A 25,140-nucleotide genomic window follows, 5' to 3' on the forward strand; every position below is an offset into this window, starting at 1 on the left:
AGAAATCCAAAGAGGGCCACACCAAGACACATCATAATTAAAATGCCAAGAGCAAAAGACAAAGAGAGAATATTAAAAGCAGCAAGAGAAAAACAGTTAGTTACCTACAAGGGAGCACCCATACGATTGCCAGCTGATTTCTCAACAGAAACTATGCAGGCCAGACGGGAATGGCAAGAAATATTCAAAGTGATGAATAGCAAGAAACTACAACCAAGATTACTCTACCCAGCAAAGCTATCATTCAGAATTGAAGGTCAGATAAAGAGCTTCATAGATAAGAAAAAGCTAAAGAAGTTCATCACCGCCAAACCAGAATTATATGAAATACTGAAAGGTATTCTTTAGGAAGAGGAGGAAGAAGAAAAAGATAAAGATAAAAATTATGAACAACAAATACGTATCTATCAACAAGTGAATCTAAAAACCAAGGGAAGAAAAAAATCTGATGAACAGTATTATCTGGTGAATATAATAGAATCAGGGGCATAGAAAGGGAGTGGACTGACAATTCTCAGGGGAAAAGGGGAGTGGGGGGTGCGGGAAGAGACTGAACAAAAAGCGTACACCTATGGATGAGGACAGTGGGGGAGGGGGGTTAAGGGCAGAGGGTGGGATAGGAACCTGGTGGAGGTGAACTATGGGGGGAAAAAAGAGGAACAATTGTAATAATCTGAACAATAAAGATTTATTAAATTTAAATAAATAAATAATTTTTAAAAGAAAATTATACAAATATAAACATGCATGTTCTTGAACATATATAATTTAAAAGTAAAAATGGCCCCGGCCAGTGTTGCTCAGAGGCTAGAGTGTTGGCCCACACACCTATAGGTCATAGGTTTGATTCCTGGTCAAGGGCATATACCTGGGTTGCAGGTTCAATCCCCAGACCCAGTCAAGGCACATGTGGGAGGCAACCAATCAATGTATCTCCCTCACATCAATGTCTCTCTCTCTCTCTCAATCTCTCTCTTACCCTCTCCCCCCTCCTTTCCACTCTCTCTAAAAATCAATGAAAAAAATATCCTCAGATAAGGATTAACAAAAAACAAACAAAAAAGTAAAAATTGATATACATCAAACTTTTATCATTAACTACCTCTGAAGAGTGAGACAGAATAGTGGGAAGAATGCCACTTTCTAATTTATGTACCTCTAGTTTGCATTTTTATCACAAGTATCTATATATATAAAAGCCCAGCGACCAGCGACCAGAATGGCAGAACGACCAGAACAAGCGGTGGCTATGATGCACACTGCAGCAGCCAACCAGCCTGATCCGGGCCCCAATCTCCCCCCCTCCCCACCCCCCACCAGCCCAGCCCGATTGGCCTCCAACACCCTGATCAGGGTGGGGCCAGCTGGCCAACCACCCGTGGCTCCTCCCCCCAGCCAGCCCCAACCCTGATTCCCCCCCACCCCGATCAGGGGCGGGGCTGGCCGGACCCCACCCGTGCACGAATTCATACACCAGGCCTCTAGAAAAGATATAAAGAAAAGACTCCCCAAATAATTTTTTGAAGAGTATTTTTAAAGCCAAGGATTAAGAAGATAAAAATCAAATTTCACAGATACAATATTTAACATTAAAAAATTATTTCTCCTTCAAATATTTTTATTTATATTTATTTAGAAAATGAAAAAGGCACTTATATTATGATAGTTACTTTTATGAAAAATCTCCGAATTGCATTTTCCACTCACAGAATGCCTCTGGTTTCTGCTGAACAACTTCATCCCTGCTTTATAACCTAGGCTCCTGAACCATTCTAGCTCTAATTGAGCGCCTCAACAATAAATCAGTCTAACCACAGGTCCAACCATTACTGTGGTTGCACAGCAAAGAAATCTTTGTCCTTTTGCTCTATGTTTTAGGAAAAAAAGTCTTTCATTCATTCATTTATTGATTCTTCCAGTAACTACTTATTAAATGTCTATAACATACCTGGCACTGAGTGAGGTCCTGAGTACACACAGATAAAAAGTACTGGTCACAGCTTCCAGGAGCTTATTAGAGGAGAAGAAGTTCTAACACATAACAATAATTGCTACAAGGAATCCCTGTACAAAGTGAAGTATAATCCAAGCCCAGCTGGAGCAAAGGGAAGGGAAAGGCTTCACAGGCATCCCTAAATCACCTAGAGCAGTCACTCCTTCACTGACACTTTCCTCCTTTCCTCTCAACCAAAATATGACTCTTCTCCCTTTGAAAATACTGCTTAAAAGTTACCTCCTAATCCTTCCAAAAAAAAACTCCACTTACTCTTAAATGTCATATAATTCTTAAGGAAAACAACCATATCTGTGAAACTCAAGAGCAAGCAAGTAAAGAAAAAAAAAAAAAATGCTCACTGAATGCCAGCTCTACACAAGTACCAGAGAGAGCAAGTACTTAAATCATTTCTCACTGGCCTGCCTCTAGTTGTCTCTACTAACTTGCTTATCATTTGCATTTTAAGCTATCTCCTATGTGAAATAGTGAATTTTTCAAAGATGAATTCTTAGACTACTCCAGTCACTAGGTATATATTCCTAGGTAAAACCGACTGGTGAGAAGGTGGAGGTGCCTAATAGCAGGTAGGGAAGGAACTCCTGCTGTTATTTTAAATAAATATCAATAGCTAACTAGTCCCAGTGTATCAAAAACAACATAAATGATCTAGTTTTCTTCCCTTTAACTTAATACAACCAAATGTAAAAACTGCAATGTATATTTCAAGTTAGAATACCATCAGATTTTTCAGCAGAAACTTTGCAGGCCAGAAGGAAATAAGATGATATAATCAAAGTGCTGAAAATAAAAAAACTTCAAACAAAAAATAATCTACACAGCAAGATTATCAATCAACAAACTGTCTAATACTTAATAGAAACCTATCAATATACATCAAATAAATGACTAAAATAGTAAATGATTATATGATTATATTAGAAAATGGGACTAATAATGTTATTAACAGAAATAGATAAACCAGAAGAAGGAACAAACATTTAAGAAGAAAACTAATATATAGAGTTTAGTGACAGGCAGTTGAAAACAAAGGACTGGTGGGCACACAGGCTGAGAAGAATATATAGATTGAGATTCTGCTGATTATAAGTGTTAGTTGAAAAAAATAATAATTACATCACAAATGATACACAATTCAGTAAGATAAATAACAAGCAAAAGATAACACAAATATAAAATGACTGTAGCCTGCTTAGGTAGGAGAATAATCTAACAAAATAACTACAAATCAAGACAAGTCAAAACTTTCAAAGAAAAAAATAATCATTTTGGTAATTATTTAGTAATATGAAAATAACTTTTACTTTTATTTTAGTAATTTACTAAGAGGAGTAATGTAATCCTACCTTACTACTGTTCATTGTTGGTCATATCTTAGCTAAATTAGCAGGTCCATGTTGAAGGGTTACACATTAGGGATGAGGAAGACACGATAAAACTTTCAGTGGCGTCTCACGGAATGATCATAGGTCTAGCCAGAAAACATGAGCTGCAAGAATAAATTCAAGGAGTCAGAATTGTACACTGCAGAGAAAAAGGTTAAAATGTACACATGAAGTACAGAACACTATTATTGGAAATGAACTGTGGCAATATCTCACATTCATCATATTAAAAATAAGAATACTATTCTTACTTAACTTTATCCCCTGTTTACTCTCTCCCTTTCTTTCCATAAGTTTCCCAGTGAATAATGGATCTTACTTACCTCCTCTTCTAACCTATTCCCTGAGTTTTGAATAGGTAATTCATGTTCTTCTCATTTTCACAGTATAATACTAATTTCAAGTTTGAAGCACATCAAAAGAAGAAACTACACTTGTTGAATTATTATTACAGCCTAAAGAAGTAGTTAACTATGTGAAAAAAATTTTGCCAAAGGCTGAGAAGGTTTGGGAAGGATTCTACCAGACATATATACTTTCTCTGTCTAACATTCTTTAGTATGCCAAAACATGATCCTTGGATAGTCTCTCAACCCTTGCAACTAGGATATGTTTGTTGATTTTAGAGAGCATGGAAGGGAGAGAGGGAGGGAGAACATCAATTGGTTGCCTCCCGTAGGTGCCCTGACCAGGGATCAAACCCGAAACCTAAGTATGTACCCTGACCAGTAATGGAACCCACAACTTTTGGGTATACGGATGATGCTCCAACCAACTGAGCAATCCAGCCAGGGCTGAAATTAGAATTTCTAAGATGTTTCTTGGTCATTGGTCTCTTATCACTGATGCCAATATATGCAGTTTATAGCCCTGTTGCTGTTTCTCATTTTTTGCCTCACATCTCATATTTCTAATCCCAACTTCTTGGTTTATACTCAGCTCTCCCCTTTTTTCAAGCTCCTCATTTTTGTTTACTTATTCCGTTTCCTGTCATTTCCCCTACTTCCTTGGCTTTCATACGAATCAGAGGACATTTCATTGATGTTACCAATATGATTACTCCTTTCATCCTGACCAAACACAGGAATATCTTCCAAGTCTCCTGACCCATTTTCAAAGGGTTCCTCTTTTGCCCCCCAGACAAGCATTTTATTCTCTTCTAGATTTTTAGAAGGTTCTCAATGCTACAATTGGTTGAAAATCTAATCTACATATAATGAAAGTGTTATTACATCCCTCTAGTTCCACTAAACTGTGATATGATTGAAGACAGGGATTGTTATCTTAATATAGCCAGCATCCTACACAATACCTGGAACACTGTAGTTACCAAACAAGTGATTACTGAATGAATGAAATTCCAAGGTGAGTTACAGCTTTCTCTGATCTGTACACTTTGGCATAAAGTAAGGTTTTGACAAGAGTTTCTGTATTAAATAATAAAATTCATGACCTAAACATATATTTAAAGATAAAAACTTTAATCATCACTTCCCTTTTATACTGCTGTCAATATTTCTGGAATTCCCTGGAAATAGTACAGTAAACAGTATTACTTACAAAAGGAAACAAAATGTAGTGCGTACCTAAATGTACACATTACATATATTACCTAATTCCACTCTAAAGACAAATTCCCCAAAGTTACTGAACAATCCATTTAATTTGAAATTGTTTAGCCTCTCTTCTTTATCAGCAAAGATAGTTCAAAGTTATCTCTACTTCCATATTCTGGTCTCTGACTGTGATATATAAAAACATTTATTTTCAAAAACCTAAAAACAAGCTATTCAACTGGGATTCCTTGCCCACCACCAAGTATTGTCAGGTGTCTTGCTCAAGAAAGCTAGTCATAGTTCCCATGTGTTATTTATGTATCATTTTCCAACTCAAGTCTTTTCTATACTTTTTTTAAATGAAAAAAAAAAAAAAACACAGTATTTTTCCACTTGATATTGAAATAATTGGGGTTAAAACTAAGCAACAGCCGAAACCGGTTTGGCTCAGTGGATAGAGCATCGGCCTGCGGACTCAAAGGTCCCGGGTTCGATTCCGCTCAAGGGCATGTACCTTGGTTGCGGGCACATCCCCAGTAGGGGGTGTGCAAGAGGCAGCTGATCGATGTTTCTCTCTCATCGATGTTTCTAACTCTCTATCCCTCTCTCTTCCTCTCTGTAAAAAATCAGTAAAATATATTTTTAAAAAACGAAAAAAAAACCTAAGCAACAATTTCTTTGGTAGAATTCTAAATGGAACATTTCCTTGTTCAACCTACTATAAACCTACGATAAAAAAAATTATAGTCCTTGTATTACTTCAAAGGTATATTTTCCTTATCAAAACTCATCAAAGGTTTCTACAGACAAATTAAAAATGTATAATAATGACTTTCTGGTACACCTAACCTTGTCCACCAACTTCCCTATTTACACAGGTTGCCATCTCTAACTCACATTCATTAGCCAAATATAGTTGTCTTTAATTGTGCTTCTCCTCACAACTAGAAATAGATTGAGGCAAGAGAGATACCTAAGATGCAACATTTATGGAGACATTCATTCTCAGGGTTGTGCATGTGCCACCCTGTGGTTGCATGACCATAGAAGTGAATAGGTCTTATTTTGTGTCTTAGGCATCTCCATGCCTCTTACTTCTCTAATAAGTAACAAACAAAAATCTAATTCTGACAAAGCAAATATCTAAAATTAAGCAATGAATTTAAATATAACTTTTCATCCATTTAAAATCATGTTTTCGAAGAAAATCTCTTGTTCACAATGTGATGTTAGGTGAAAAATAGATGAGGCAGGAATGTTTATATACAATAAGATTTTGGTGTGTGTTTTCTTGTGTGTTTCTTTTTTTGTTTGTTTGTTTTTCCTCAAATGAGCGCAAGTTGCATGTGCATGTAAGTGACAGACCTGTGCTATGTTTTACTCCCCTTCTTTTGGTGGCACCATCTCAATTTATTTCTGTTGAACTACCCTTCTCTTACTCTTAATCCATGTAGTTTGGGTGGCACTAATTATGTATTCCTACTCTCAAGTTTCTGGAATGAGCACACAGTTCCTAGAACAAGTATATGACCCAGGTGGGGACAATCAGCATATTCCCTCCCACAAGCAGTAGTTCAGGAATGAACCCAATAGGACTGATAACACGCAATTCTGCAAGAACTAATGGGGACGTTATCTTTCAGCTGAGGTTGCTAAACTGAAAGAACATGATAAGTATCTACTTCACAGTGAGCCAACCAGCAAAAACAATCGCTAAGAGATGGAAAGAGATGAAGAACACTCTGAAAACATTTTGCCCCTAGATCTAATCGCACCTGAGTTCAGGTGTTAATAGATATACCTGCTACAACCTTAGAATTACTCCTGGGAAACAATTCTCTCTGGATTTCTCACATTCCTGCACAGAGCCTTCTGAGCAAAAGGTACTACAAGGATATCTGCATGACAGCCAGCCTTGGAAGCTAGAAACAGTGTCTCCTTACAGATAGAGACCTCCAATGAGCTTTGGAGAAGTAAAGCCCTCTCCTTCCCTTCCCTGGAAGACATTACTTATATTCTTTTATTAACTTATGTTTACTTATGCTGCTTTATATTTTTATTTTTATTTACTTATATTCTAGTATAATAAACCTAAAGACATTTTGCCTTTCTACCCTGGAGAGAGTTGCTCAATGAGCAATCTCTCCCCTCTGCAAGGTATTCTTTTCCCATCCATTTTCCAGACTTAACAGTTACATGAAGCAATAACTTATTTTTTCTTATTAAATAACTCAGTCAACAAATATTTGCTGAGAACCTACATAGTTATGTGCCACAGATTTTCCTACACAACGAAATAGACAAAAATTCCTGCCTTCAATTAGTTTATAGTCTAGAGAGAGGGAACAAATACAAAATAAAATACACAGTACTGAACAGTAATAAGTATTATAAAGAGAGAAAACATAGAAAAAGGTAACAAAAAGTGTGAGGGAGGGAGGAGATTTCAAATTTATGTTAGGTGATTAAAGACTTTACAGATGAAGTGATATTTGAGCAAGGACCTAAGTAGATAAGGAAGTAAGTCATATGGATATCTGGGAGGGAGATTCTAGGCAAGGAGAACAGTAAGCATTTAAGAAAGAGCAAGGAGGCCAGCAGGGAGTGAATGGTAGAGTCAAGAGAAAAAATCTGAGTTCAGAGAAAGATCTTGCATGAGGGAGGGAGAGCAGGATCACAAAACTAGCTCATTTGAGGACCCTGAGCTCGTACTCGGAGTTACATGGGAAGCAACTAAAACATTCTGAGTACAGTGACGTGATCTCTTACTTTTCAAAAGGATGACACTAATATTCTGAGAGCAACAGCAGTAGTAGGGAGACTTGTTAGGAGTTACATACAAGGAGAGAAAGGACAATATTGAACTAGAGTGACCCTAATAGAGGTGGTGAGAGCTGGTAGATTTCAGACATATTTTGAAGCCAACAGAATATGCTGAAAGATTGTGTGGGGGAAGTGAAAGAAAAAGAGTCAAGAAAAAATTCAAGGTTTGAAGTCTCAACAGAAACAAGAAAAGTGTTGCCACTTACAGAAATGGTGTTATTGGCAGCTGGACAAACATGAGCAGAGCAAGGATGATGGCTGGGGTACAGAAACTCACCAGGGCAAAGCGCCCCGGATGCCTAGCACGGGGCAAAACTGGGAAAACAAGGACCTCGCTCCCAGGGTAACCTTTCCTCCACTAGCATAGTGCTGCTCATGCAGTTTGGACCCCCGATCTTTTCCTCCCTAAAGATAACATCTAGGCCTCAGTGTAGGCCCAGAAAGGCAGCAAAACTAGACAAGTGACCCTGGCTGCCTCAAGACCAGCAGCACTGACCCCCTGCCCTGGCCCCAAACAACCAGTGGAGACAATGACCCTGAAAGAGCATACCTGGAAAGCTGATGAATAGTCTATTGAAACCCTTCCCTGAGACCTCCCCTAAGATTTCCACCTGCAAGAGAGAAATAAAGACCCCATGCGCCCTCATCATTTGCTTCTGCCCGTCTTCCATCTAAGGGACCCCATGAGACTTGCAACCCAGGGAGCAAAGGGCAGTAGCAGCTCGTCCCAGGCTAACCCCTGAACCTATCTCCAAGGCCCCCTTTTCTCTGACTTCCCAGTGAGCCAGCGTAGCCCAGCCTAGGCTCTGCTACTGCTTCACCTATACCCTTCCTTGTTTCACTGTCCTAAATATGTTTTTGCTGAGGTCAATAAATTCTTGCTTGCTTTTCTACCCTTTGTCTCTTGATTAAAATCTTTGCCTCAGAAGACAAGAACCAAAGTCTCCTCGTCTGGCCAGTAACACTGGAAGCCTAACGAATATAAAAATGTATGCCAAAATCATGTAATACAAGTAGAACTGAGTCAATAATAGAAAGTGGAGGGAATCTGGTATCCTCTATTGTAGGGTGTGAAGTCAGCAATCCTTAATAAGCAAAAACAGCTGGTAAACTGCCGACTCTTGTAAATAGGGCTCTGTGCCTACCAAGGATAGGACTATGGAGTACTCAGTAAAAATGTTAGGATGCTGGTATATTGCCTATTATGTAGCAGTCTTCAGAAGTCCTTCAAAAAAGCAGCACATTTTGAGTGGCCTTAATAAAACAAAAACCTTTTCTGTCTTTCCTTATAAATCCAAGATGGCTCATACTGCAACTTACAAGGTTGAAAATAAAATATCCCTAATCTAAAATTAGGCTCTTAACTACACAAAAACAAAAACTGAGAAAAGCCTAATGTTCCAGGCTCCTCCTGCCCAAGCACTCTAGCAAAGAAGATATTTACCCATTATCAAGAACCATGCACTGTGAAACATTCTGGGAACAGGGACAAGTTAGCTGTGCATTGTTACCTCAAGAAGTTTCTCTGGGTGGCCTAGAGACAGAAGCCAAGAAGGAAATTGAGAAGACTAGGATTTGCATGGTTTCTCAACCTCAGTACTACTGGCATTTTGAACTGGGAAACTCTTTGTTGGGGGGGTGGAGGAGGGCTGTCCTGTAGGATGCTTAACAGTATCCTTGGGCTCTGCCTACTAGATGCTAGCAACCCCTACCTACTCAGCCCCATTGTGACAACAAAAATGTCTCCAGACACTGCCAACTGTCCCTGAAATATCAACTGCCTTTGTTGGAGAACCACTGGATTAGAGTGATGGGCAAAGTTGTTCAGAGAAAAACCAGGCAATGGTTTGATTCAAGAACTAGCATTTGAGCTTTGGGTACTTGAGAGAAGTTGATTAAATGCAAGGAAATTTTTTTTTAACTTCGTTTTCAAAAGTTATAGTGCCTAAGAAACTCCCAAAAAAAGGTTTGTTACTGCTTAATTCCTAAGACGATTCCCAGGACCCCAAGCCCTCATCAACATTAAATGAACTATGAAGCAGTACAGTCCCCACTAAGGGAATCTTTCTCAATACTCATCTTGTCTGTGACCAGGGGTGAAAAGAATAAACATAATCAATCCCAGGAAGAACCAGTGGCAGCCATATTGGCTAATCAAAAATCTTACCACACTGCCAGGGCAGAGTCCTTGCCCTTCCTGGCCAATGACATACGTACATACCATGGACTGGAAAACCTCTGTAGGTTGTTTCTCCTTTTTCTCTTTTCTAATTGAGAGTTTTTACTGTCTTTATGCTATTCTCCTTCTAACACTGAACACTTTCTTTATTACAATCAGTTATATTTATCATTTAACCATAAGTTCATAGGCCCTCAGCCTATCTATTCAAATAAAACTGAGAGAACTACCCAGAGATCCTTGACTTAAAGTTAGATACAGCAATTAAACAAGTCTTTGAGTTGTCTTCCTTTGTTAGGGGGCAGGTGGTAAATACATCAGAAGTTGTAAGTCAAAGATTTGCACCATGTTAAGAGAGGGCATTTTTTTTTTCAAGGATGTATACATATGTAATGGAGCACATGTATGCACATTGGGAAAATTTATAGTGAAAATCTTTTGGTTATATTGTCCAGCATGCACTGCCCCTTCCCATGGTCACAGTACCTTCTTTTTCTTTCAGTGACCCACCCACCCTGACTCTTAGTCTGTGTGGTTCAGACCATATGGCTGACCACAGTTCCTCTTCCCTGTTCCAACAGTTAGCACCTGGTCCAGATCTGGCCTATCATTGTATGCTATCTCCCTAACCACAGGACCAATGATGAAATATGGCCCAAATTATTTAATGAGATATAATCCTAGGACTAATGCTAAAATAGGTAAGAGAAGCTCTTTTTATGTTGGGCTTGCTAAACTGAAAGAGTATAAGCCTAGAGCCCCTAGAGAGAGGTCTACCTGGAGAAAGCCTACCTGAATGTATATCTCACACAAGAAAAAGCCACTGGGCATGTCCTGAGGCCACGAAGCCCACGGAATCCATCTGGACCTGAGGAGTACACTCCTGTGAACCCCAGTGCCCTGAACTAGTATGAGTAGGGTTTTGATCTCATACAAATGATGAAATTTAAAAATCTAATATTGTTACCAGTTACCAGATGAAATTGTTATCAGTTTTCAAATGGAAAAATTGAAGTCATAAGAATTAAATTATTTGCCTAAATTCATACAACTAATTACTGGTGTCACAGATTCAACCATAACCAGGCCTGGTCGTAATATCGATGCTCTTTCCACTACATCATATTCCTAGGAAAAAATCCTGCCACTCCTCTATGCTTTATAATTATCTGCAACCATAAGGTAAGTCCTTACATGGAAAGAGTACTCTATTAACATTTGTTGAATGGCCAAAAAGGAAAGAAGATTCATATGTCTTCTTTCTGTCCCATTCCTACAACTAGCCTCTTGTGTGACACAGAGCATTTCTGTATTATTTTTATAATGAAGGCTACCTCAAGGACATGTCTATTTCTTCACCATCTTATCTTCTTTCACAGAATGCCATTTCCAGTCACAGGATAAATCAAGATCCAAAATACAAATGGGAATCAGAACCTTAGAAAGATGCCATCAGCGAGGTCTAGCTACTATTCTGTTTTAATTAATTATAAAACTTGAAAAAGGACACCACATAATCCTGTAAGTGACATATTGTTGTTTATGTTAATATTTTAGGATATTTGTAACTACTACATTAACTTCTAGAAAGTATCAGCTATTTATAAACAGTCAAATCTCTTTCAAATATTATTGTTGAGGGTGAGAGAGAAGGGAAGCAAAACAGGATTTATGAATATAACAACCCAGACATTTTCAAGAAGTCCATCTAAAAACAATGCGTATTTTTGTCAGAACACTCAATAACAATGTTTCACAAGTCAACTTGTTTCCTTAGAAGGTATGGTAGACTGATTCACATCAAGATTAAAGACACTGGATTCAAAGTTCCTTTTTTTAAACTTACTCAAAAACATCTATTTTCTGGCTAAGATCCACCAGTTTCTTAGGCCTCTTTACTTTTTCTTCACTTCTAACAGCTGGCTTTCCTTTCATGAAAATATTTTACAAAGAAACAATATATTATCACTAACCAGAGTTATAATATAGGACAACCTCAGACAGAGAACAAGCCAAGATGTGGACACTGGGCAGTTAGCTAGGATCATGCACATCTTAGGATCTCACTTCCAATAATAGGAATTCATTTCAGCAAAACTGCAAATATTACAACATGGACCTTTAGAGTTACTCCCAAATAATTAAAACTGATGTTAAATCCAGGACTGCTAATTGTTCACTGTACTTAAACACCATTTGTATTCATTTCAGGTTTAGCATAAGAAAGACCTAAATACAAATCCTGGGTCTCCTTGGATGAATGATGTGACCTAAAATTGGTTCCAGATCATAAAAAGAAAATATCAACACGCTATTCCATTTAGAGGGTTAAAAAAAAAGTACAAAAAGTATCTAGAAGTTTTAGTAAACACTAAACAAATATTAATGCCCTTCCCCCACAACGATATCTGAATCCACATAATTTACTAAAACACTTTTACAACCTGACAAGTGTGGTTAGTGGTTGAGGGTCAACCTATGAACCAGGAGGTCACCGCTGGATTCCTCGTCAGGACACATGCCCAGGTTGCTGGCTCAATCCCCAGGGGAGAGGAGGGAGTGCAGGAGGCAGCCAATCAATGATTCTTTCTCATCATTGATGTTTCTATCTCTCTCTCCTTCTCCCTTCCTCTCTGAAATCAATAAAAACATATATTAAAAAACTTTTACAGACAGAAATTATTTCTAGTCTGGAGGTTAAAATGTTGAGGAGGGGTGAAAAAAGGAATATACATCAACAAATAATTATACAAATCTAATATAATACATTATATATTGGTAAGAAAAAAATCAGCCTCATGCTTTGTAAAAAGTTCCTATTATATATAAATCTAGATAAAAATACATATAGTTTTCCAATATAACTATTTATAAATAATTGAAATAGTGATCTAACTAGTTATTTGTCATTAATTATCTGAGTCAATTGCACTGCTTAGTTCCCTTTAATTATTCTACTACTGTAAGTGTACTCAATACATAGAAAGTAAAGAGGCCTGCCAAAGTGATGGTACTTAACCAGAATATATGTTTATAGTAAATTCAGAATGGATGTAAAATGTGACAGTGACTGGATCTGTATCATTAGAAAGTCCACCATACAACACAGACTCCATAGTTAAGCAAAAACAGTAATGCTTGAAAATGTTTCCTTTGAATTCAAGCAAAGCAAAATTTGCAAAACCTTTGTGAAAGCTGAATTGTTACCAAAACTGAATATTGGTAGAAGACTCAAATTTTTCTTTGTATAATGTGAAATTAACAAAAGAGCCCCACCAACTGACTAGAAAAACTTGGGAAATCCCACCAAGCTAAGCATTCAGAGAGCAAGAAGAAGGGGCACAAACTACAGAAGTCTCCATCTCCAAGGAGCCGACATACCCAAGAAACAGCAGCAAGCATTACAGTGATCAAGGACTAACTCTTGGGCTTTGAGATTATGCTAGAGATACTCTTGTTCTGCAAACCCCGGGACACAAGAGTCAGGAATAAGAACCTTTCCATGTATCCTAAAGATGTAATACTAAGCCATCAGCCTTCATTTTGGAAGCAAAATATGGTTTAACAACTTTAATGACTCAAGTCCTATTATAAAATTGTTAAAGATCTGAAGGCCTCAGTTAAATTTTCAATTAAATTTTACTGTATTTTATAAAGCTAGTTATATCAGAGATCCATAAAACTTTCAAGAAATACCACATGCTAATGTCAAGGATCTCATTTAATGAACATTGTTCTTATAAGTCTTCACTTCTAACTGAATATTATACATACTACATCCACACAGGATGAGCTATTTTTAAGCAACCTCCTTCACAGTGATGTAATTTTGAAGACTTTTCTGATTGAGCCAATGTAAAAAGCATTTTTACATACTAAATGTCTAGAATATAAGTATTATAGTATTGAGTTTCTCCTTCTCCTAAAACTACTTGTCCCACTATGGAAATACTTTTTCTGCAAATAAAATAATTTATATAGAAAGCTAATTTCAATTTTTCTACAGAAACTAGTGTTATTTTATTTACAATAAAGACCATAGTGCTGTGACTCAAATGTTTAAATGTTTGTTATCAGTTACTCTGATTTTGAAATGTAAGACTCTTCATTATCAATTAACACAAATTTAGTAATATTTTCTTCTATAGCATTACAATACTGATTTTATAAAGTGAAGAAGCATTCATTTACTAAAATGTGTAACTTGGATGTCAGCTGTAGTACTATAAGGTATGACGAATAATAGTTACACACTTTTTTTAATGACTCACTTTCCTCAATAAATCAAAGAAGATTCAAGTTTATCCCAACAATGACATCATTTTCCGTCACTTGTATCCTGGTATGCTTTCTTGAGCAGAAGAGAACAAAATGGAATTACAGAGCATGGCAGGGAACTGCACATTAGTGTAAGTCACACATGTAAATATATTGTACAGGATGGGAAAAAATATTGACAATCACTGACTTAGATGACAAAACCTTTGTTTTACTGCTGGATGAGGCAATAAGGACTATCAGGTTCAACTCCTAACTCTTCACTCAGTTCAGTGCTTGCTTCACAACACCCAATAACTACAGGCTGGTCTGAGCATTTAAATTGTATGTGTTTTTGAGAATTAAAACCCTAGGCTCATAGAAAACACATTTTGACAAAGAGATATTTATAAAATACTAGAGGCCCAGTGCACGAATTTATGCACAGGTAGGGTCTGGCCGGCCCACCCTGATCGTGCCGATCAGGGAGAGCCGGGGGGAGGTGACGCAGGATGTTGGGGGGCCGATCGGGGGTGGGGCTGGCTGGGGGAAGGGGCCACAAGCAGTTGGCCAGCCGGCCCCGCCCCCTGGTCGAACTTCCAGTCGAGGGGACAATTTGCATATTAGCCTTTTATTATATAGGATTGCTCCTTAAAAAATTATCATACATTAGAATGAGGCAGAAGACACTCAACTAAGAGTTTTATGTAATTACATTTGAAAATACAGTTTAAGTTTTAAACAGATTAAGTAAATGTGGTTTAAGGTGGGGGAACACTAGAGATTTATGAAAGTACTAGTTTTTCTGTACCCACTTTTAAGCAAATATTTGTAGTTTAAATGAAATAAATTTTGGGAAACCATCCAACAATAGATGATAATCTAGGGTGAAAGAAAAATAATTCAGGAATTCAGACAAACTAGACATATTTGAGGTAAACAGCATTTAAATTTCTGACTACCCTACTGGAATAAAATAATTAAAGAACTATAAAAGAACAGCTAATCAGAGATATTTCTAATTATTTGCTCTTCAGTACAAATGTAAATGTCATTCAATTTAAGTGAACATAATATAATTATTTTAATTTTCTAAGTCTAAATTTAGGGGCTTTTAGGATGCTAGAATAAACAGAGTCATACTAGGAGAGATAAAATAAGGTTCCATATTAAGGTATGGAACCTACATAACATGGGACTTCCTAAACTCAGGCATTTTACTCTCATTTCTTCATTAACAACTTTGTGAGGCAATTTAGTCATCCCAGTTTTATTGATGAGAAAACTGGTTTAAAGAGATTATATAACTTCCCCCAAATCCCACAAAATAAATTCCTGATTTCTGACTGAAACCCAGATTATCTGGCTCCCAAAAAAATGAATCTTGCCCTGGCCGGTGTTGCTCAATGGTTAGATTGTCTGCCTGGAGACTGAAGGGTCACGGTTCGATTCCCTGTCAAGGGCATGTACCTGGGTTGCAAGTTCAATCCCTGGCTCACCACTGTGTCAATGTTTCTCTCCCTCTCCTTTCTCCCTCTCCTTCCTTCCTTCCTTCCTTTTCTCTCTCTCTCTCTTTCTCTCTCTCTCTCTCTCTCTCTCTCTCTCTCTCTCTCTCTCTCTCTCCCCTTGCTCTCTCCTTGCCTTCCTCCCTCCCTCCCTACCTTCCACTCTCTCTGAAAATCAATTGGGTGAGGATTAACAAAAAATATATGAATATATGAATATTCTTTCACTGTACACACTGTACGCTGTCACCTAGCAAAAAACACCTACTTTAAAATTGTCAGTCTTTCAATTAAAATCTCCTAAAGGAGGAGACAATGTCAAGGTTATAGTAAGTGGTGATGATGTCTAGACTAAAAATTAGTCATGCTTTAATAAGTGTATATGAATGTTTGGGAAATAATTCCAAATCATACATGACATTAAATTTTTAAAAGCTGAATATACAATATCCCAAAAGTGAAGGAATCTGAAAAATTTTGTAGAAAGGCACTAAATAGACTTCATCTTGCCTATTTTTTTTAATTTTTTACCTAGATATGTTGAATTCCAAAGAAAAAACTCCAGAGGCCCCATGCTGCGTCAGCCATAAAACAAATTCATATGGGTAACTAGGATTATATTTATATTTATGAAATAAGGAGATCATTGCTTGGGTCGGATTCTTTTTTTCTGACTCCAATATGTCCTCTATTTATTTCTTTCCAGTTTCCTTCCAGATCTTGGAGCCTTCTTCTAATTTAGGGTAACTGAGTCTCAAGTTCAGGAAGTCTTACAGGTTTAGAAGCAAGTGCAGATATACTGCAATGAAAACCATAAAATTGCATTGATTGGTAGTATTACAAAAAAACACAAAAATTTCAGTTATTTTCCAACACATTAACTATGGTGGAATTATCAGTGACTTTTCTATAGTTTTACAAAATTTATTTTAAAGCATTTAACTTTTATAATAAAAAATTAAAAAGTAAGAAGAAAAAGAAAAACAGAAGGCAGAGGGGGGAAATCTAGAGATTGATTTAAAAATATCTAAGTATTTTATTCTTTCCAAAGTTCCAAAACTATGACCTGCTTGTTCCCTTTAATCCCTCAGTAATATGGTAAATTAATCACACATAAATATGTCAAAGACAAGTGAGATATTTTAAAAATGAATTAATCCAAAGATCTCTCAATTCTTTAGCTCTTAGTTGCAATAGTTAAGAAATTAGTTATAAAAATGACGTATGAAAAATAATTCTGGGGTAAATTAAAACTAGTAAACAGGAGAGTCCTGTTAAAAGAGAGTCCATTACAAAAATACATTCTTATTCCAAAACCACTAATTTAGATTGATCCAATTTATTAAGTATGTTACCAATGCATTGCATAACTGATAGCCCCTTGGACCTCCCTTCAAAAAAAGATGCTTATTTAAAAGTCAAGTACAAAACTAGAATCCATTAACATGAGAGTCCAATTTTAGAACAAAACTTTATTTGTGTAACAAGTTCACTAGATACTCACTTTTTCTGATTACCAAAATGCAATTTATTCATCTGGGCCTTGATTTACAAAAATGATGACTTCTTACTCACAACCTTGTTTTATAACAGTCTCATGGAATTAAACTGCTATAGGTTTTATAAACACTACTTCCATCTACAAATAGAAATAAGTACCCTACAATATTTTGGAATGATATATAGTTACGCTGGTTTTCTAACTTGATCACTTCAGTTCCTCTGTTCCTTATATTCATTATGTAACAACTGTCTTAAAAAATGTTATTGCTGTGTAGGCAGGTAGTTACTGAACAATTCAAGTTTTGTGCGACTGGAGGAAAGAAAATGGCAAGTTTGAAACGGTCCCAGACCAGAGTTATAGTTACCTAGCAGTTGAAGATGATCTGAAAGTGATTTTTCTACCAAAAGCCTAGACTGTTTCTTCCAAACCACTGACAACCACCTTTGAAGGAGAACAGAAGCTGCATTAACTGGCCCCTACATAATTGCACCTGGTATATGGTTTATGCTGCTAGCCATCCGTGTGGAAGAGAAACAGACCTTCAACAAAGGCCTTTCACGGAAGAAGACAGAGAAAACGTTTCCACATTCATGGAAGAAAACAGAAAACCTTTTCGCATATGCCTCTGTCCTCTCTTAATACATTCCCAATGCCTTTGGCAACAGTCTCCTTGGTTCAAGAATACTAGCAGAAAATTATTCCTGGATTACAGGAGATATACTCAAGCCTTCCCTTGCATTAGCTGGCAAACTTGTGGCTCTTCATAAATGTCTCTCTTAATACCACACAGATGAACCAAGGCCACAACACTGAGGCAGTGGTTATTCTTTGCAATGTTTTGTTGTTTTTAACCCTATTCCCATTCCATAGGTTGAAAAGCATTTTCTAGTCTTTAATCGCTAAAAATAGTTTGGGTCTATTCTTACTGATTTTTACTTTATACTTTTGTACACAGTGACTCCGTTTGGGGACTTATTATCTTAAAAGACCTGGAGGAAAACGGTATCCTACCCCCTCAGAGCCGTTGATGTCCAAGTGACAGCGAGACCACTGTGATTATAGGCAGCTTCTTACCGATTAAGAAGGTTGAGCCGCCAAGACCGGTTTGGCTCAGTGGATAGAGCTTCGGCCTTTGGACTGAGGGGTCCCGGGTTTGATTCCGGTCAAGGGCATGTACCTTGGTTGCGGGCACATCCCCAGTGGGGGGGGGGGGGGGGGGGTGCGGGAGGCAGCTGGTCGATGTTTCTCTCTCATGGATGTTTCTAACTCTCTGTCTCTCTCCCTTCCTCTCTGTGGAGGGTCAATAAAATATATTTTTAAAAAAAAATAAAAAAGGTTGAGCCTCCTTTTTAACCATAAGGCGAACGCATATCAAAGGCTACGAGCCTTCATACGTTTTTAGAGCGGGGATTGCACAGCACTAGGTAAGGTCACTGACTTACGAAGCAAAAAGGGACAACTTCACAGTTAACTCCCCATCACTGGTGCATGATGTACCCCGGCCAGGCGGCACCAACACCAACCCAAGGAGTGTGTTTACGAAAGCTGGTGCTAAGGGAAACGCCAATGGCAGAAAGCTGACCCCAGGGTGCCTCTCAACCCCTCCTCACCCCCAAATGGCAAGGAGAGGACGCTGCAAAAGTGCCCCCCCTCCCCCCCCCCCCCCCCCCCCCCCCGGCTGCAGTCGCTTCACCCTTAATCGTTGATCTCTTGGCTGTCTCTTTGGAGTCACCTCGGGCCCAGAACGGACCAGGGACCCGACAGGACCCGGGATGGGAGGTGAGGGCTAAAGGTAGGAGGTGAGGAAGCTGGCCTGCGGGAGAAGAGCTGGGGTCGGACTGCGGCGGGGAAGGGGAGGGGGTTGTCAAGGGAGACTGCGGGGCCCCAGAGGTAGGAACTGGGGAGCACCTAGGGGTTCGAGTGGCCGCCACAGATGGAGGACCGCGCCAGCAGAGAAGCTAGCGGAGAAAAGGGGATGCGGGCGTGATGGGCGGTGCCTACAGTCCCCCCCCCACCACCACCACCACCTCCCCACACCCCGCAGACCCCCGACCCGGCGACGGGGCGGGGCCGTGGCGCCCGCCTCAGCCTGTACGCGCCGGCACCCGCCCCCTCAGGCTCCCGTCCCCGGTGGGGTGGGAGGGGCGGGCCTCGCGGGGCCGGGTGGGCAGCGCGGCCCAAAACCCGAAGCAGGAAGGCTCCGCCGCGGGCGCCGGCCGAGCGGGAGACCCCGCAGCTTGGGGCGGGGGGGGGGGGGTGGCTGAGGGCGTAGGAAGAGCATTCGGCGCAGCCGCCGCAGCCGGGACAGAGTCCCAGGCTCCCTTCTGCGGACAGGAGCGGAGCCCCCGTTCCCAGCCGGCCTTCCCTCCGCTTCCCCCCTCCCCCGGCGTTGCCCCGGGCAACAGCGCCCGCCGCCCGCCGCGCGAAACTCACTTACCTAGAACCTGACAAGCAGGAGCCCCTCAGACCCGGGAGCCAGTCACCACCCCGCGTCACGGGGCCGCCTCGGCCAATGGGCGCCGCTGTCACGAGTCCCCACGGCCAATCACGCTGCGCTCCGGTCTCGGGGCACCTCGAGGCCTCAGCCAATGGGCACGAGCGGAAGGCGGCGCTGCCGGCCGGCCCCCAGCCCCCTCCTCCACCGCCTCCCAGGAGGTGGGGCGCGGCCGATTGGCCCGGGCCCCGGAGGGTGGGACTCGGGCTCCCGGCCCGGTGGGCGTGCGCGGACCCGGGCGGCGGGCGCGGCCAGAGGGGGGCGTGGGGCGCGGCCGCCGCCCTCGGAGCCCGCTCCCCGGCCCGGGTGGGGTCCCGAAGTCCTCCTGTTGGCGCGGCTCCCTGAGGTCCCCGCAGCCCCGCTCCTCCAGCGGGTGTCCAGGGGCGGGCGGGCGGGAGCGAGGGCGGGATGCGCCCGAGGCGGACGGCGGCGTCACAGGAAACTTTGGGAGACTCGCCGGCCGCTGCCGGGAAGTGGCCAGGCCGGGAGTGATAAGCTGGGGCCGCCTGCGAGGGACTACCCCGCGGAGCGGCGGCCGGAGAGGAATGCGGAGGGCGGGGGCGGACGCGTGATTAAAATGCTCCGTGTGCCCGCGGGGTACTGGCGATCCCCGGGGGCAGCTTTGGGATCGCGGACCCCGACCCCTCACTGCGCACTCTCCACCTCCGGAGTCGCTCCCTCTTTGCTGTACGTTTAGCTGCCATCGGTTGTAACTTTAGAATGGGTTTTCAGCTCCTTCGAAGGATGCAATTCCTTAAAGGCAGGAACGGGCTCTTGCTCACCCCGGTAACTCCCGCGCCTGAGACTCTTAGGACAGGCGACACCCTCAGTGCTGGAATGGGGATAGGTGCTGCTTCCGGGCGTCCTGTGGGCGGTCCTGGCAATAAGAGTCCTTACCTCTTTGGGAGACTAGAGTGCGTGAAGAGCCCACATTGGCTTGGTCTTCCAGAGAGACTGAAGCGTCCTTCGCCAAAAGAATTGAGTAGAAAATGAGTAATGTGAGCTAAGGAAGATAGCTAGCTGCTCTGTAACAGTGTGATCGGTATTAGTCACTACTCAAGGGTGTGTTCCTGCAACCGACTTTTTAAGGCATTGTATCCTGTACTTTGGTTGAGCCACATTCTTTGCCTGGAGCAAATCTAACTTCAATCAAACCTCATCTCCACACTACACCCCTTTAAAACATTTACGTGGGAGCCAAAGAAGAGGGGTGACTATATTTTTCTAAACAGGGTTGTTTATTTGACCATAGTGCAGGTCCTATCCATAGAAAAACATACATTTTAAATTAGACTTTTCTTATCTACCGTTTGCAAGTCAAAGAACCCAAAGCATGTAAAGACAAATCAAATTTTAAAATAAGAGACTTAATTTTCCCATTGAAAATGGAGAGATTTCCCTTCTCAGATCGTTTACCTTAGAAAACTTGTAATTGTTGAGTACTTTTTAATCTCTTTGAAGTAAAGATACTAGTAAATATTTTTTTACATATATTTTTATTGATTTCTGAAGGGACGAGAGAGAGAGAGAGAGAGAGAGAGAAAACATCAATGATGAGAGAATCACTGATCAGCTGTCTCCTGCACAACCCCACTGGGGATCCATCCGCAACCCCTGGCATGTGCCCTGATCTGGAATCCAACCATGACCTCCTGGTTCATAGATTGACCCTCAACCAGTGAGCCACAAGATAAATCTTTTTGATGACTAAATAGGTCTTCTATCAGCTAGTGCTTTGTCAGCTTTACTTCCCAGGAATGTGGTCCTCAAGTGCCTGAGAGCTATCTCTTTGAAATGCATGCAAATATTAAGAGAGGTAATGCCCATGAATGGATAAAGAAAGGTGGTATACATATACAATGGAATATTATTAAGTCTTCCATAAAGAAGGAAATCTTGCCAATTATGACAACATGAATGAACCTTGAGGTCATTATGCTAAGCGATACAAGTACAAATACCATATGATCTCACTTTTATGTGGATTTTTTTTTAATCCTCAATCGAGGCTATGTCTTCATTGATTTAAAAGAGAGAGAAAGGAAGAAGAGAGAGAGAGAGGGAGAGACATTGATGTGAGAGAGAAACATCGATTGATTGCCTCTCCTACTCACCCCAACCAGGACCAAAACTACAACCTAGATATACGCCTCGACCAGAAATTAAACCTACAACCTTTCAGTGTACAGGATGATGCTTCAACAGAGAGCATCACCAGCCATGGCTATATGTGGAATTTCTTTTTTAAAACTCATAGATACAGAGAAGAGATTGATGGTTTCCTGAAGTAGGGGTTGAAATGGGTAAAGCAAGTCAAAAGATACTATTAAATTTTGTGGTAGATGGCATGTCAATATGAATGAAATAAATGAATGTTTGTGTATTAAATGGTTAAATAAAGCCAAAATGCAACTTTGAGGATTGCTTCACCAAGGCATATCATTTCCAAGAACCTCAGGATTTCTCAGGATTACCTTTATACAAGGAACTCTAAATCTGAAAAGATGTACTTGATAAATTAGTTTTTACATAGCCCCAGAAAGTAGCTTTAAATAAAGGTCTGATGCCCTGGCCAGTGTGGCTCAGTTGGCTGAGAGTCATCCAGTGCACTGAAAGGTCACTGGTTGATTCCCGTTCTGTTCCCGGTCAGGGTACATACCCAGGTTGTGGGTTCAATTACCAGTAGTGGTGCTTGTGGGGAGAGAAGGGGGACAGCCGATGTTTCTCTTTCCCTCTCCCTAAAAACCAATTTTAAAATATTTAAAATAAATATATGTCTGAAGGTAATAATAGAACTGTTTGATGTACATTGTGTATGTGTTTTAAGGAACTCAAATCTCTGAAAACAGTAAGAATCCTTCCAGTTCTTAAACAATTCTCTCAGTTCTCACCTATTCATTCAAGAAACTTAAAAACTGTCTGGCATATGCCAAGCACTGTGCTAAGAAATTCAGTTTTGAATGTACTTGAAGTAAATGAATGTGGCAAAAATCTATGCTGCATTTTTGAAACTGATAAAAAAAATTATAGCAAATCCAGTATAAAATTTTCCTTCTGTTATAATCACTTTGCATTGCAACATATTTAACAAGAACTTTCTTTCACCTGATTTCAAATATACTGTGCAATTTCCTTACATCTTGTAAATGTAGGGAGAATATGGAAGAATAAAGGAAAATAATTTCCTGTCTAGATGATCCATGGGCTTCATAAAATACTAGTTACTCCCACAGGACCTGGAAGGATATTATTTCAGTTGAAGTTGTTAGCATAGGATTTAAGAAATTCATCTTCTAGCATTAAAATTTAGATCTAAACCAGGTACTATCATAGCTGTTGAAATGCCACAGTACTGCCTAACTATAGACAAATACTAAGTCCTTAGTATATATTCCATTTTCCCAAATACCAATTTTTGTCTGTTCTATAATAACATTACTTACCTGGACAAGTTGATACAATAATATGGATATCAAACTTTAGGCAATTAGTAAAAAATGATTTTAAAAGTCCTTCTTTTACCCTATCTCTCCATCACTCCACCTCCCCATTTTCCTATTTAATCCTTTTTCATAATAGGCTTCAAGAGAATCTTGGCTGTGTGCCACTGATTCATACCATAATTATCCCTCCTTTTTCTTTAATCTACATTTCTTCTCTTTTTTTCCTTTCTGCCACGTCCTTTGCTTTGTGACTTTCTGCTATCTCTAATTCACAATTCATACCTAACTCCTAAAATATAATGATGAGGTATGCAATATGGAAATCATACCTATCCTTATTTATTTCTAGGGACATTTTAAAGTGATATTCTACAGTATTTGTCTTTTTCTGTCTGCCTTATCTCACTTAGCATAGTACCTTCAAGGACCAGCCATGTTATCACAAATGCGAGGATTTTCTTATTTCTCATGTCTGAATAATGTGTGTGTGTGTGTGTGTGTGTGTGTGTGTGTGTGTGTGTGTGTGTGTACACCATCTTCTTTATCCATTTATCCATTGAGAAGCACTTAGGTTGTTTCTGTACCTTGGCTGTTGTGACTAATCCTGCAATAAACATGGAAGTGCATATATCACTTTGATATCCTGTTTTCCTTTCCTTTGAATATATACCCGGAAGTGGAATTACTGGATCAGATGGTAGTTTTATTTTAATTTTTCGAGGAAGATCCATATGTTTTCCATAGTGGCTGAACCAATTTATATTCCCACCAACTGTGAACAAGGATTCCCTTTTCTTCAAATCCTCCCCAACACTTGTTGTCTCCTGTTTTCTTGATAATAGCCATTCTAACAGGTAGGAGGTGATATCTCCTGGTGGTTTTGACTTGCATTTCCCTGATGATGAGTGATGTTAAGCATCTTTACAAGTAACTTTTAGCCATTTGGATGTCTTCTTTGGAAAAAAATGTCTAGTTATTTCCTCTGTCCATTTATTGATTGAATTTTTTGTTATTGAGTTGTATGAGCTATTTATATATTTTGGATATTAACCCCTTATCAGCTATATGGTTTGCAAATATCGTCTCCCATCAGTAGGTTGCCTTTTCATTTTTTTTATTGTTTCTTTTGCTGTGCAGAAGCTCTTTAGTTTATATAGTTCTACTTATTGAACTATACTTATACTTTTGTTGTTATATCCAAAAAAATCATTGCCCAAACCAATGTCAAGGAGTTTTGCCCTTTGTTTCCTTCTAGGAATTTTATGGTATTAAGTTTTATGTTTAAACTAGGGTCCCAGTGCACAAATTCATGCACCTTGAAAGGAACTGTGGGCCATGAGGCTGCAGTGGGCACAGGGGTGGGTCTTGGCTGCGGCCTCCAGTGTCCTGTCTGCTGGTAGCCCTGCTCCCACCACCGCTGCTCCCACACGCTGACTGTGCTGGCCCCGCTCACATCGGCTGATGGTGCAGAGCGATTGGGGCTGGCACCAGCAGGGGTACAAGCGGTGGCTGCTGCCCTGATTGCCTCTCAGGAGTAGAGGGAGGTGGAGAAGCCCTGAGGGGTGTTTGGGGCCGGCAGCTGCCACTCGCACCCACTGACAGCACAGAGCGATCAGGGCCAGCGCCACACGCTGGCAGCAGATGCGAGCACCAGGCAGGACCTCGGTGCAAGGGAGCAAAGAATTTTCAGTAACCACCAGAGGCTCACCCCAATGACAGCGACCAGTGCCCCGCCTTGGTCTGGTGCCCCCACTCACCTGCTCCACCATCCCACCATGGCCAATGCCTGCCATGTTCCATGTGCGCCCTCTGGTGGTCAGTGCCCGTCATAGCGACTGGTTGTTGGGTTGTTCCGCCTTTCAGTCTATTTGCATATTAGCCTTTTATTATATAGGATCTTTTATCCATTTTGAGTTAATTTTTGTAAGTGATGTAAGATAGTAGTCCAATTTCATTTTTCTGCATGTGGTAATCCAGTTT

The 25,140-nt window shown here is 40.3% G+C and overlaps 1 protein-coding gene across 6 annotated transcripts in view; it reads right to left on the minus strand.

The window, feature by feature from the left end:
- FER (FER tyrosine kinase) overlaps positions 1-20,603 on the minus strand; it is a 302,725-nt gene extending 282,122 nt beyond the window's left edge. For 5 of the 6 annotated variants that reach the window (XM_028149768.2, XM_054715018.1, XM_054715019.1 and 2 more), the window contains exons 1-2: positions 19,661-19,725; positions 3,361-3,503 (exon numbers count right to left, since the gene is read on the minus strand). The gene's annotated coding sequence lies outside the window, so the exon portion shown is untranslated. Of the gene's footprint in view, positions 1-3,360; positions 3,504-19,660; positions 19,726-20,499 lie in introns of those variants that run through there. The other variant, XM_054715017.1, reaches the window with a different exon arrangement.
- Between the last annotated feature and the right edge of the window lie 4,537 nt (positions 20,604-25,140).

Source organism: Eptesicus fuscus, chromosome 4 (genome assembly GCF_027574615.1).
Source record: "Eptesicus fuscus isolate TK198812 chromosome 4, DD_ASM_mEF_20220401, whole genome shotgun sequence".
Taxonomy (NCBI): Eukaryota; Metazoa; Chordata; class Mammalia; order Chiroptera; family Vespertilionidae; genus Eptesicus; species Eptesicus fuscus.